This window comes from Macrobrachium rosenbergii, chromosome 25 (assembly GCF_040412425.1).
Source record: "Macrobrachium rosenbergii isolate ZJJX-2024 chromosome 25, ASM4041242v1, whole genome shotgun sequence".
In the NCBI taxonomy this organism is placed as follows: Eukaryota; Metazoa; Arthropoda; class Malacostraca; order Decapoda; family Palaemonidae; genus Macrobrachium; species Macrobrachium rosenbergii.
Window position 1 is genome coordinate 39,819,758 of NC_089765.1, and position 12,152 is coordinate 39,831,909.

At 36.5% G+C, this 12,152-nt stretch overlaps 1 protein-coding gene across 1 annotated transcript in view; it reads left to right on the forward strand.

The window, feature by feature from the left end:
• Positions 1-3,197: 3,197 nt before the first annotated feature.
• The window catches only part of LOC136852592 (WSCD family member AGAP003962-like), an 866,331-nt gene continuing 857,376 nt past the window's right edge, over positions 3,198-12,152 (forward strand). The window contains exon 1 of the mRNA XM_067127451.1: positions 3,198-4,005. The gene's annotated coding sequence lies outside the window, so the exon portion shown is untranslated. The remainder of the gene's footprint in view (positions 4,006-12,152) is intronic.

A 12,152-nucleotide genomic window follows, 5' to 3' on the forward strand; every position in this document is an offset into this window, starting at 1 on the left:
TATTGTGTATATAGGTAATACGTGACTTTATGAAAAGGAGTAATAATCGTCTTTCTCTGCCATGAATCCCATTGATGGAAAAGCCATTTCAATTTTCATTTACGGAAAACTCCAGGCGAGTTACAAAGCCTAGACTACGAATGCAACCAGCATTTATCTCCTGGTAGATTTAAGGAATATGCTTTATTATCGAACTTACCCAGTTTAGGGTAGCCTCCTTCTTAACTTTTAACCAACAGATTTTGGCTACTTCAGTTCGTTAACATTAGGTCCAGTGTAACTCGCAGTAGCCGTTACGACACCGGGTTTTCTGTGTAACTTCGAAACCTACTACAGTAGTACCAAGGCTAACAGAATTATGGCAACCAGCGTGTGCGATTTACTACAACCTGCTTTAATACTGCTTACTAACAATCCCGTCTCCGCACTGATCAATGTCTGACGGGTCTTAACATCTGCTTGAGCTCGCAAAGCCGCCTCTTGCCTCACTTAATCTGTGGAGATCGCTAACCATCGTTCGGTGAGTGTTTATTTCATTTTTATTCAAGGTTACGAATTTTATTTTCCAGACTGGTTTTCCATAGTCCTATAATTAGTGTTTTCTTTTTTCGTAGGAGGCTGCTTCCACAACTTCTTTTTGATGCAGACGTATAAAGGCAAAGAGTTACCATTTCCATAGGCCTACCAATATAAAAGAAAAAATCTAAGTGTACCATATAGCAACTCCAAGAAGGGCACTCTTGTTTAGACAGTTAACACCCAAAACGCAACGTGCATGGCTGCAATGTCTTCATCGAAGAATTAATGCCCCCACTTTAGTAATGCTTCTGTTAAGTGAAGGTCACAATGTCATGGCCATCAGGCGAGAAAGGGTCCAATTTGAGCTAGTTTGAAACCGGTGCAGAGTAAGTGAACGTTACACAAGAGGGACAGCCTTAGCAAGACGTTAGAATGCTTTCTATTATTTATGAGTTTTGTGACAGTTTGTGGTATACAGAAAAATGCTAGGGAATACGCAAGTTAATCGCTTCAAATCTATATTAAATTGAATGGAAAGTTATTGATATTGTAATACGCAGGTCTACAACAGACATTTGAAGTGCTTTGAAAACAGTTATTATTATTATTATTATTATTATTATTATTATTATTATTATTATTATTATTATTATTATTATTATTATTACTGAGCTTACATTCTTATGGAATGAGGCGAAATGCTAATTTGTGACGAGAGAAAAGTGTAAAATAAAATAATGATTTCAATCTGTATACACCGATTAGCAATAAATAATTTATTACGCACGTTTATATACAGTATATATATATATATATATATATATATATATATATATATATATATATATATATATATATAAAACTCAACGTTAAACCGCAAATATCGTTTAGTATCGAAATCGCTATATCCTTGGAATAAATTGCACCCTAGGGGAATTATGATTGACGAGTACTTCTACGCCGGCCAGGCTTTAACCGGTTGGTCAGAGTCACTGACTGTCGTGGTTTCTGAGCCAGACTACGGTTCGATTCCTCGGTGGAGCAGAAACACTTATCAGTTATAATTCCCTCTGGTGTTAGTTATTCCCAAGACATAGTGAATTCATATATTAAACAATATTTATAGATTGATGTTTGTTAGATATATACGAATATATTATATAACGAATATATATAGGCTACAGTATATATACATATACATACATACACACACATACATATATGTGTTAAGAGATATTCACTGTGCCTTGGAAACCATTTCCACCCAAAGGAATCATTGGTGATAATTGCGTCTAATCTGATTGGGATTCGAACCCATACCATGTAAGGTTGTTGGTACATAGTTGACAGTTGACTCAATCCATTCAGCCATCAAGAGAAAAATGTTAATACTGACTCTTCCGTACATTTTCCAGGCAAAATCAGGTTCTGCACTTAGAATCTTAATCATCCCACCATAATAGCCAAGTATTTAAAATCCCCTAACATTTTCTAGCTGCTGAATCGTGGATGAAACACTTGTGCACTGAAACTCCCATAATTGCGCCTGCTCGCACCCGCGCACACACACATCCACACTATTTAATCTCTCTCTCTCTCTCTCTCTCTCTCTCTCTCTCTCTCTCTCTCTCTATATATATATATATATATATATATTATAACATTTTGTGAAATTGAATTCTTTTCTCTGTAGTTCTAAAAAAAAACCAGTTTAGTATTCTCAACGACTTGTACAGTAGGCTACTATGAAAAACAAAGATATAATAGACCTTACTACATCTGTTTCATGGTACCTGTTTCCTGATGACTTTTTCTTGAATGTCTGGTAGGTAAAATTGCCAAATGTAAGCCAAATAAAGCAAGTAATAAAACCTATAGGCCTATATCTTCTTTGTTCGAGCGCAAGGAAGGATTCTCTCTCTCTCTCTCTCCACACTGAAAAGTATTTGTTGATGGTTATTTATATCCTAAATGTCCGTTCTTCCATTAAAAGGCTCCATTTATAAAATACTGGGGGGTTTTATTTTCTGAAATAAGCCTAAGGGCCTTTCCTTAGCCACCTTATATTATTAAGTGAAGCTGGAGCTCATAATGAGTTATAAATAACATTAATAGTACTAGTTATTCTATCTAAAGCTATCTTTATAATAGATTGTAAGTTGCATATACAACCGATTATTCCCTGAGTTCTCCCGTCCATATACAGTATTTATATGTTTGGTATACTATAGGTTTAATGTTTACTGAGCTGGGACCAGATAAGAAACTGTAAGTATATGTAGTACATTGACATGATTAATTATAACTACACTTTTAATACACCTGGAGTTTTAATTAGCAGTCTCCGTTACTCAGATTCAATTAGAAATAAGATTTTTTTGAGACTACATGTTAGTTTTTAAAGTGAAACCGTTACAACTGCCGTCCGAACAGGCTAATCACTCGCCGTCACGCTATCTTGAATCAGTACGAAGGAAATCCTTCAAAGCAGCCAATTTTCAGATGACGAGTCAAAAGAGAAATGGAAATGAGGACTCATATTTTTTTCGTAAGTGCCACTCGAAATTTTGCCCCGGACTACCGCACCGCCAACCAACCACAGTCCTCCGTTTCATCGATCGTAGCGTGAGGGTAAACACCTTCCTTCCCCTCTCTCTCTCTCCTCTTTCCTCTCCCTCACTCCTACTCTGGTCGTTTGACTGGGACAGTCTGACTCTGGCTCTGTCTGCCCAGCAGCCCAGTAGCGTTTTGGCGGTGAGGGAGAGAACGCGTGCTGCTTTCTTCTGTGTGTCCCCCGTTTGTGTGTCGTGTGATGGTATGTTTGCCTCTATGCCGGCCTTGAAACATTCGTAATTGTTTATTAAATAATTTGTTGGTTACCTGTTAGGAGGTCTGAGCTATTAGTAGCTGATAACGTTAGAAATGAGCATCTTTGTTAAATAGATACTTGCGGTCACGAAATGATGTGTCCATTTGAACTCATCTAGTACTGTCGTAGGTATGGGCCGAAGTTTATGTCTTTCTTTACTTGCTCCTGAAAAGCCAAGATCATTGGAGTGACCGAAATAAGGAATCTATAACCTAGGATTGTTGTGTTATTGCCAAGTACTTATTGGTGAGTGAGAAAAATCCTCAACAAACCAAATTGACGTAAAAAGTGAAATGTTTTTCTTTGATGGTCATTGTAAAGTTGTTTAAATATTGCTACTATTGACCTACTTGTATCTAGCACTAATAGGAGCTAAAGTCTAACATCAAGAAGCCAAAGACTAACATTCGGCCTGCCAACTGTAGGCGAAGTCAATTGAGATCAGCCAAGAAGCAGCTAATTTTAGTTGGAAGTGTGTAATTTATTGTCAGTTAAACGTAAGAAACCCTACGATTTAGACCAACGATTACAATTGGATATGATAGCGGACTTTGGGCTTCCCGCAGAACGTCTACTTTAGGATCCACTTCTACGAACTCGGACCACGTGAAGTTCAGGTGAGGCAACATCCCCCCGTTTCTATGGCAACATCCACCCGCTTTTTCCCGTGTGCATAGGTTAGGCGGCAACTTGCTGCTAGTCATTGCTTCATGTCAGGACTATTGCCAGTTTTTTTTTTTTTTTTGAGGGGAGGGGGATTAGGTTATTAGATTGTTACTTACATAGTATAGGCCTAGGGTATGCTAAGACTCATACCAGTTTACAGCTGTCATAGGAAGAATAATACGTTCCTAGAATAAGTTACTAAAGACAATTCTGCCGGTACTAGTTAGTCTTCTGTTGTACTGATTTGAATTATATTACTGATTTAAACTATATTTCTGGTTATACGGAACGCATTTGATAGGATATTCTTTCTTCTCAAACAAATGTGGAAATCATTCAGTGGAAGATAGTCTAGGCCTAAGAACTGTTATAATTTTTGCCGCCAATACTGGCGCTTTTGTTTAAGCATCGGCGGCAGTGTACAACAAAGTATCAGAAACTATACATGTAACAGCACCTTTGGTCTTTGTTACTTCGTGGCATAGATAGGTTTAGTTTACTTGATTTTTCCAGCCGTTTGCATGTTTTTGATAAGAGAAGAATGGTGAAAGTTAGCATTATTAGTCTAAATTTGGGCAACAACGAAAAAGCAGATTTTGTTGCAAAAAATAGCATTGTGGTAGAAAATATTAGTAGTTATTAATTAACCTTCCATGAAACAGCATAGACTAATGCAACCCGGTTGTAACATCTTTGTTGTTGGTACTTGGTTATACATTTTGACACCATTTACTTGAACTGTGATCCCATTTTCTTTGGATGATTATATGTGAGATTTATAACAGGAAAATACCCTTAACCAAAACAATGGGCTTAAGGTTCTTCTAAACCGGCGAATATCCTGACTTTTTTTTTTTTTTGCATAATTGAGAACGTACATATTCGTCATCTTTTGAGCGGGAAGGCTTGCCTAGGCGATACATTACGACAATATAATTTAAACCACGTGCAGTAGAAGCATTATTAAGTTATGGTACTATAGTTATCGGCCGCCCGGCATCACAAGATGTCGAAAAATATCTTTTGTGTGAGAAGGTCTTTTAAGCTAGCCCATATCTTTTTGCCTTGCTTTTGAGCAATGTTTTGGGTGTGTCAAATGAATATATATATATATATATATATATATATATATATATATATATATATATATATATATGTATATATATATATATGCACCTGTATAATTACAGTATATTCATCCAATACCACAATGGTCCCGTGGTATATATAAATATAAGAAGCGCTCGCAGGAAAAGGTGAAAGGAAAAATCGTAGACCCTGAGCTTTCGTCTTTATTTCAAGACCTGATCATAGTAACAGAAAGGAAAATAGTACAATTCTGTAACATTTTTTTACCAAACGAATGTAATGTTACAGTATTGTACTTTTTCTCTTTTTTGTTACTGTGATCAGGTCTTGAAATAAAGACGAAAAGCCAGGGTCTACGATCTTTCCTTTCACCTTTTCTGCACGCGCTCTTCTTATATATATATATATATATATATATATATATATATATATATATATATATATATATATATATATATATATATATATATAAACTAGTAATTAGGGGAGTTAGTAGAAACATTAGGGAGCTAAATGGCAGCTGTCAAATTGAGTACATAAAAGAATGACAAAGTTAGTTATTTATGAAAAAATATTTAGTTAAAGATACTAGGCTTGTGAGAAAGCGCGTGAATTTGCTGGTTTCACTGACAGGTGTAAGGTCTGAATTATATCGTAAGAAAATTGAATAATGTTAAACTGGAAATCTCGTAATCTTTTGTTCATATCATTACCGGAAAAGCATTCATCCTAGAAATTTATTTTCCTATTTTCCTGGTCTTCTGTCTTCATTCAAAATTGCGTGTTGAGGTTTGCGTATGCTTATGATAGCTAGTCCCAAGGTGATTCTGTTATTAGCATTGTTCTTTAATGACTCCGGGCTGTGCACGCAACTTAAAGTAAGATTTTCTTGGTATTTAAATTATGCAAAGGTGATGATGAATTTCGCTGTTTCTCCACCGGTCTGGTTGCGTATCTGGAGTTATGCATGTGTATGGGTGCAGGGGTTGTGGGGGGGACTTTAGTTTGAATGCACCTACTGTTTCACATTCATTCACACACATTTGGTAATAATAATAATAATAATAATAATAATAATAATAATAATAATAATAATAATAATAATATCCTTTATCGCAGCTCAGGGCCATATACAGGGAATATACAAAGTAGACAATACAATACACAGTTTAGATTCATGAGATAAAAAAAATAGAAATGGAAATCGGCTTTTGCCAGATATTTGCTGGGATAATAATGCAAATATATTTGAAAATATAGAATATCAGGTTTGTGATTTTTTAATGACGAGACTTGATACAGCAGAGTCGGACTGGGTGTACCAAAGGACAGTGCCATTGGAGGCAATGGGACGAGAGCGGGGGGAGGGGGGCGGTTATTGCAAAGATCAACACGAATAACAGTACAAAAAGAAGCATTCTTTCCCCACAGCTAATCACGATTATTTAAAGAAATCAATTGGAATCTACTCCTTTAGAGGGGACGAAAGGAAAAGGATAAAAGGAAAAATGACGACAATACAAAGAAAACACAGGAGAAGCAAGAAATGAAAGATGAGTATTGTAGAGGGAGTACAGAAAAAGATAAAGATGAAAAAAAAAAATTGTGGAACAATTGGAGAAAAGGGGTTGTTAAGGAGAGAAGAGCATCAAGAAGGGAATTGTGAGAAGAAAGAAACGGAAAGGGGAACCTTGAGGAAAAAATGTGGAAAAAGGAAGAATAGGAGCTGTAGGAAAGAGGGAAGGACTAATTAAAAGGAAAGAAGTAAAATAAGAACAAAAGAATGAGAAGGAACAGAAAGAAGTAGGAAGGAAAGGAGGAATAATTCAAAGAAGAAGAAAGTAATAGAAAGTGGAGATGTTAAAGAGGAAGGAGGAGAAAGTAGGAGCGAATGGGGAAAGCGGGGAAGAACGATGGAAGAAAGGAGGAAGAGGAACAATGAAACGTGATAAATTAGGATCATGAATAAGTAGAAAGGGAAGAGAAGATGGGAAGGGGAAAGAAATGGGGAAAATAGACACACAATAAGCCAAAACTGAGAAAATAGGGAGGTTAGTTTATACCTGGAAAGGTTGAATTTTATCAGATTTTTTCTTTTCTGATATTGAGTGAAGACAGCGGAACTGAATATATGCAGTTCCCAAATCAGTGATTTTATATATACGGTATATATACATATTATAACATGGTCCATGTAGGTACATTATTAATGCCAATCATGCAGTGCAATTAACAAAGGAGTAGGCATTTGAAATTCTCGAAGTATATTTTTTTCATTTGAAATGGCTGCGGAATTAGGTTTTCGGACTAGAAGTAAATGGCGTCACTGAATTCTAGTAACCATTTCATAGTGAAATCCCTATTAATAAAAACTGAGGCTCCTCAAATAAATATATATATATATATATATATATATATATATATATATATATATATTATATATATATATATATTATATATATAATAGTCTACAGGGGCGAAAACTTTTTGAGACAAGATGGCGCGTGGCAATGCTTTGGACAAAGAAAAGATTCTACCAGACTGCCTTTTTTTGAGAGAGAACTATGGTTTGGATCGCTGACAATAAGAATACATAACCTTTTCAAAAAGTATGAGAGGCGCAGTAAGAAAAAATAGTAGCGGTCCCAGAGATATTGTTCATTTCTCATCAACATTCCACGATCATGTGCGTGTGCGCGAATGAGATCCTATTGTTCAGCTAAATTCCAAGAGCAAGAAACAATAAAATTCATTTGAAGTTGAAATGGTTTTGTTATGTGAAAATACGGATAATACTTTTGGATTTAACTCTCCGCCTCTCTCACTATCTTTCTATTCGTTGATGTTCTTGCATGCGTTGTAATATTGTAATTGCTAGCTGGTTACCACTTACCATTGCAACTCATGTTGTACATGCAATTAGCTCGAGCAAATTCATAATTTTATTTGTAAAGCATGGTCTCCTCATAACATCTCTCTCTCTCTCTCTCTCTCTCTCTCTCTCTCTGATTACCACATCACCAGAAGAAATTTGTGAAAGTTTATCAGCTCAGTACTTGTCCGTATAGGCTACTAAGCCCTGGACCTGAGACACAAGATAGATGATCCGGCAACAATTTTCGCCTTAAGCAGCAATGATCTTTTGACAATGCAAGCCATAGACTTCACGAAGGAGATCATCAAAAAGGTAATAGCTACTCTCAGAAGTATATCAACAGCTGGTTCATAAAACCAGAACCGAAGAAACCCATCTATCTACTAATGGCAAAAGTCTATAAAAAATATATTTGCTTTGCAAAATTTGTTAAACATTCCATCGCTTGTCCAACAACAAAGCCCAGCAGCAAAAACTGCCTCCCAAAATCATACCGACCTATATGTTTAGTATACCGCCTCCCTAAGATCTTTGGAAAAATGATAGGAAATGCAGTTATGAAACATCGAATCAGTTATGATATTCTTTTAATCAACTAACCTGACATCATATAAAAAAGAGCCATGACGTCACTGTCAATCAACCGAAGAAAATCAATAATTAATATCCTAGAATCAGGGAATGACAATGACATTATCTTGATTTCACCAAGGCTTTCAACAAAAATCACTTTATACTATGCAGTAAACTGAAAGTAAAGTGAAAGGTACACCTGTAGAAGCGTGGTTACACAATATCCTTTCAAATCGACTATTTCAGATATCAACTAGTGAGAACTATCTAGACCAGCCCATGTCATATCCTGTTCTCTTTATTGTTTTGATTAATGCTGTAACAATCTGCGGAACTAAATTATAACTGTTTGCTTACATTGCTTGTTTCTACCTCAAATCAGGTTAATGTAAAAAACTGTGAACAGTTTTAAAATGACTTAAATAATATAGTCTACCTCTGGGCCCAGAGAAATACAGAAACTTTTAATGGGACCAAATTAAATGTTTGGACAGGCATGTCGATTCGGACAGAGATGCCATTACAATAAAGACCCAAGTAAAAGACCTGGGAGTCATCTCTGACAACTTAACGTGGTCTACTCACGGTAATTTAATCGTGGCAAACTGTCGTAAACAACCATCGTGGATGCTGAGATCGTAACTAACTAACTAATACATCTACTAGGATATGTGATTTGGGGCTTCTTGAAGCTGAAAACTTGCATGATCGTCCTTGTATAGGCTATGACTTAGGGCATGGACTCAGTAGCATCCAGCAAGTGGGTGAATGCGTTAGAATTTTATATATCTACAGAATTAAATATGGGTTAGTTCCAAAACCACCAGTGCTCCCGGAAACCTTTGCCTTGCAATTTCATCATAAGCCTAGAGCTGGTGTTAGATGTTGAGTGCTCCAGCACTCAACATCCCAACTTGGCCAGAGTTGCTTGTGCACCACCATGTGCTCTCCCTGCTTCTAATCTACGGAATTGCCTTCCTCGATGAATTTCAGCTATCACAAAACAACCATGTTAGACAAATTTATGAATATTCTGCTGGATAAGTTAAGATGCAGTACCACCTGTCATTTCAGTAACCCGAACACTGGATACAACTTGGTCTCCATTTAACATAAATATTTTTAGCAACTAACAAATAATGTCTCAGTCCACTTAGATGAGGAAGAATACAATTGAATCATGAAGTTAAACACCCTCTCTTTCTCTCTCTCTCTCTCTCTCTCTCTCTCTCTCTCTCTCTCTCTCTCTCTCTCGTCATCAATTGTACGCGGTACATTATCTCAAAGTTCATTTTAGATTATGTTGATTTCCTATTCAATCATTTTTGGCACACACGTGTTTGAGTCTGTGTGAGTTGATAACTCATTAGCCTAAATAATCTTGTAGCCCTGATACATTTAAGGTTTTTTTCAGTTAATTATTTTCCTTGTGTCAGCGGTATTATGTTAGTTACAGTAAGGCTGTATGTTCATCCCTCGATCGGCATTATTGTCTTGTATATTTCTTGAGTGTTCATTCCTAGTTTTCGATGGCGGTTTGTTAATCGATTTAAGCTGTCTAAACCAATATGTCTTGAAATAAGTGAAACTGAGTGGCATAAGTGTTCACTATAGTTCCTTTAGTCTAGCAGGAGAAATTTGTATTCCTTTAACATTTTGACTTTTGATTGATTCAGACTATGTATTAGCTGGAATGCGTAGATTTCTTCGAAAGGAGATTGTCCTTCTATTGTGTCTGTTTGTTAGTGTGGAATTACCTTTTATATTATTATGAAACCACGGTACCAAAATGTTAAAGTATGGCTCCAAACTCCTTAGATCTTGTACACAATTATAACCCAGGCCAAAACTTTAGAACCATGAGACAAAAATTTTTTATTTGGCCTGGTTACTCCACTAATGAAGCCCTTCTAGTTGGCATCAAGGTTAGTCACTTTTTTACTTTGACCACGACCGTAGTAAAAATAGCTGTCATTATTAGCGTTCGTGTTTCACAAATGCATTTAGTCGGGAAAAAATTGCCTGAATTATTTATCTTTGCAAGAACCATAATGGCATCTTCATGTCATCAATCGGAATGCTCTTAGAGAGGAGTTAGTCAGGAGGTTCACAGCGGACATGAACTGTATTGTTTTAGTAGATTGTATTGCTTTAGCATGAGGCGACTCTCAGAAAAATTAAGTATACCTTAGTTTTACCAGACCACTGAGCTGATTAACAGCTCTCCTAGGGCTGGCCCGAAGGATTAGACTTATTTACGGGGCTTGTTGTGGAATCCGAACCACATTATAGCGAGAAATTAATTTCGATCACCAGAAATAAATTCCTCCAATTCTTCATTAGCCGGCCGGAGACTCGAACTCGGGCCAGTGGCTTGTAAAATCCAGTAGTATGATGACCAAGAAAATGTATAGCATTAAATTGCTTAATAGGCCCCATTGCAATATGTATTAATGCAGTGATAACATTATGGAAATATTCATGTGGAAATGGCAGTATTTATGATTCTGTATATAGCCTACACACACACACACACACACACACACACATATATATATATATATATATATATATATATATATATGTGTGTGTGTGTGTGTGTGTGTGTGTGTGTATGTAGCCTATATGAAGTTCAGTTTCGCCCAAATTATGTATTTATGCAAAGATCTAGACGCTACCGGATTCCCTCTTCCATTATAAGTTTGGATGGACATGGTTGCATTTGCGTGAAGTGCCTCAGTTATCTCCATCCGAAGACGGTATGAATAAACCCTCTGAAAATGCCCTAGTTGAAGATTCATTTCCCATTCTCCATTATGAAAAGAACGAGCTTTATAACAATGAAATTATTAATAAATTCACGTTCACTTTAGAATTGCGTGCAAAGGGCCATGGGAAATTGCTTAGTAACCTTTGTTTTCCAGCCACCACCCGCCCCCCCTGCCTCTGTCTTTCTCTCTCAGCTGCCATATACGGTATAGACGCAATGGCGTATATTGGACTTACCCCGCCCCCACCCGGGGGGGTTAAAACGGGCAGGGGGTGGGTGGCTGTGTCATGTCTCTCTTAATGTCACCCGGGGGAGGACAAACAAGATCAGATCCTCTCGGATTTTATAATTATAGATAGATAATATGATCCACTGTTCACGGGAAGAGTTCGGACCGTAGTATTGCTTCTCTGCAGAATGTTTCACTTTTATAGCAGTGAAATATCTCTCTCTCTCTTTGTTGAAAAATGCATTTTGGTACGTTTTATTTGCCGTTGTAGTATTTACACCTTCGATAGTTGAATTTCTCTGTAATTCCAGCTGAATTTGCCAGTGGCAAAAGGGTAATCGTAATTTTTAGGGTCAAGATATTTTTCTTTTGATATTTACATAACTTCTGCAACTTAGTATTGGGAGAAAAGACTAGTGTTCGTTTTCCGAAGGGATTATAACTTCGTCTTGATGGGCAGAAAACTGGGATTAGTGCAAATGTAGCTTTCTTGTACGTCCAAAATGTTTGTTTCTCAGAGCAAAAATGTAATCTACTTTTTTTTTTTCTCTTGAAATGCGAA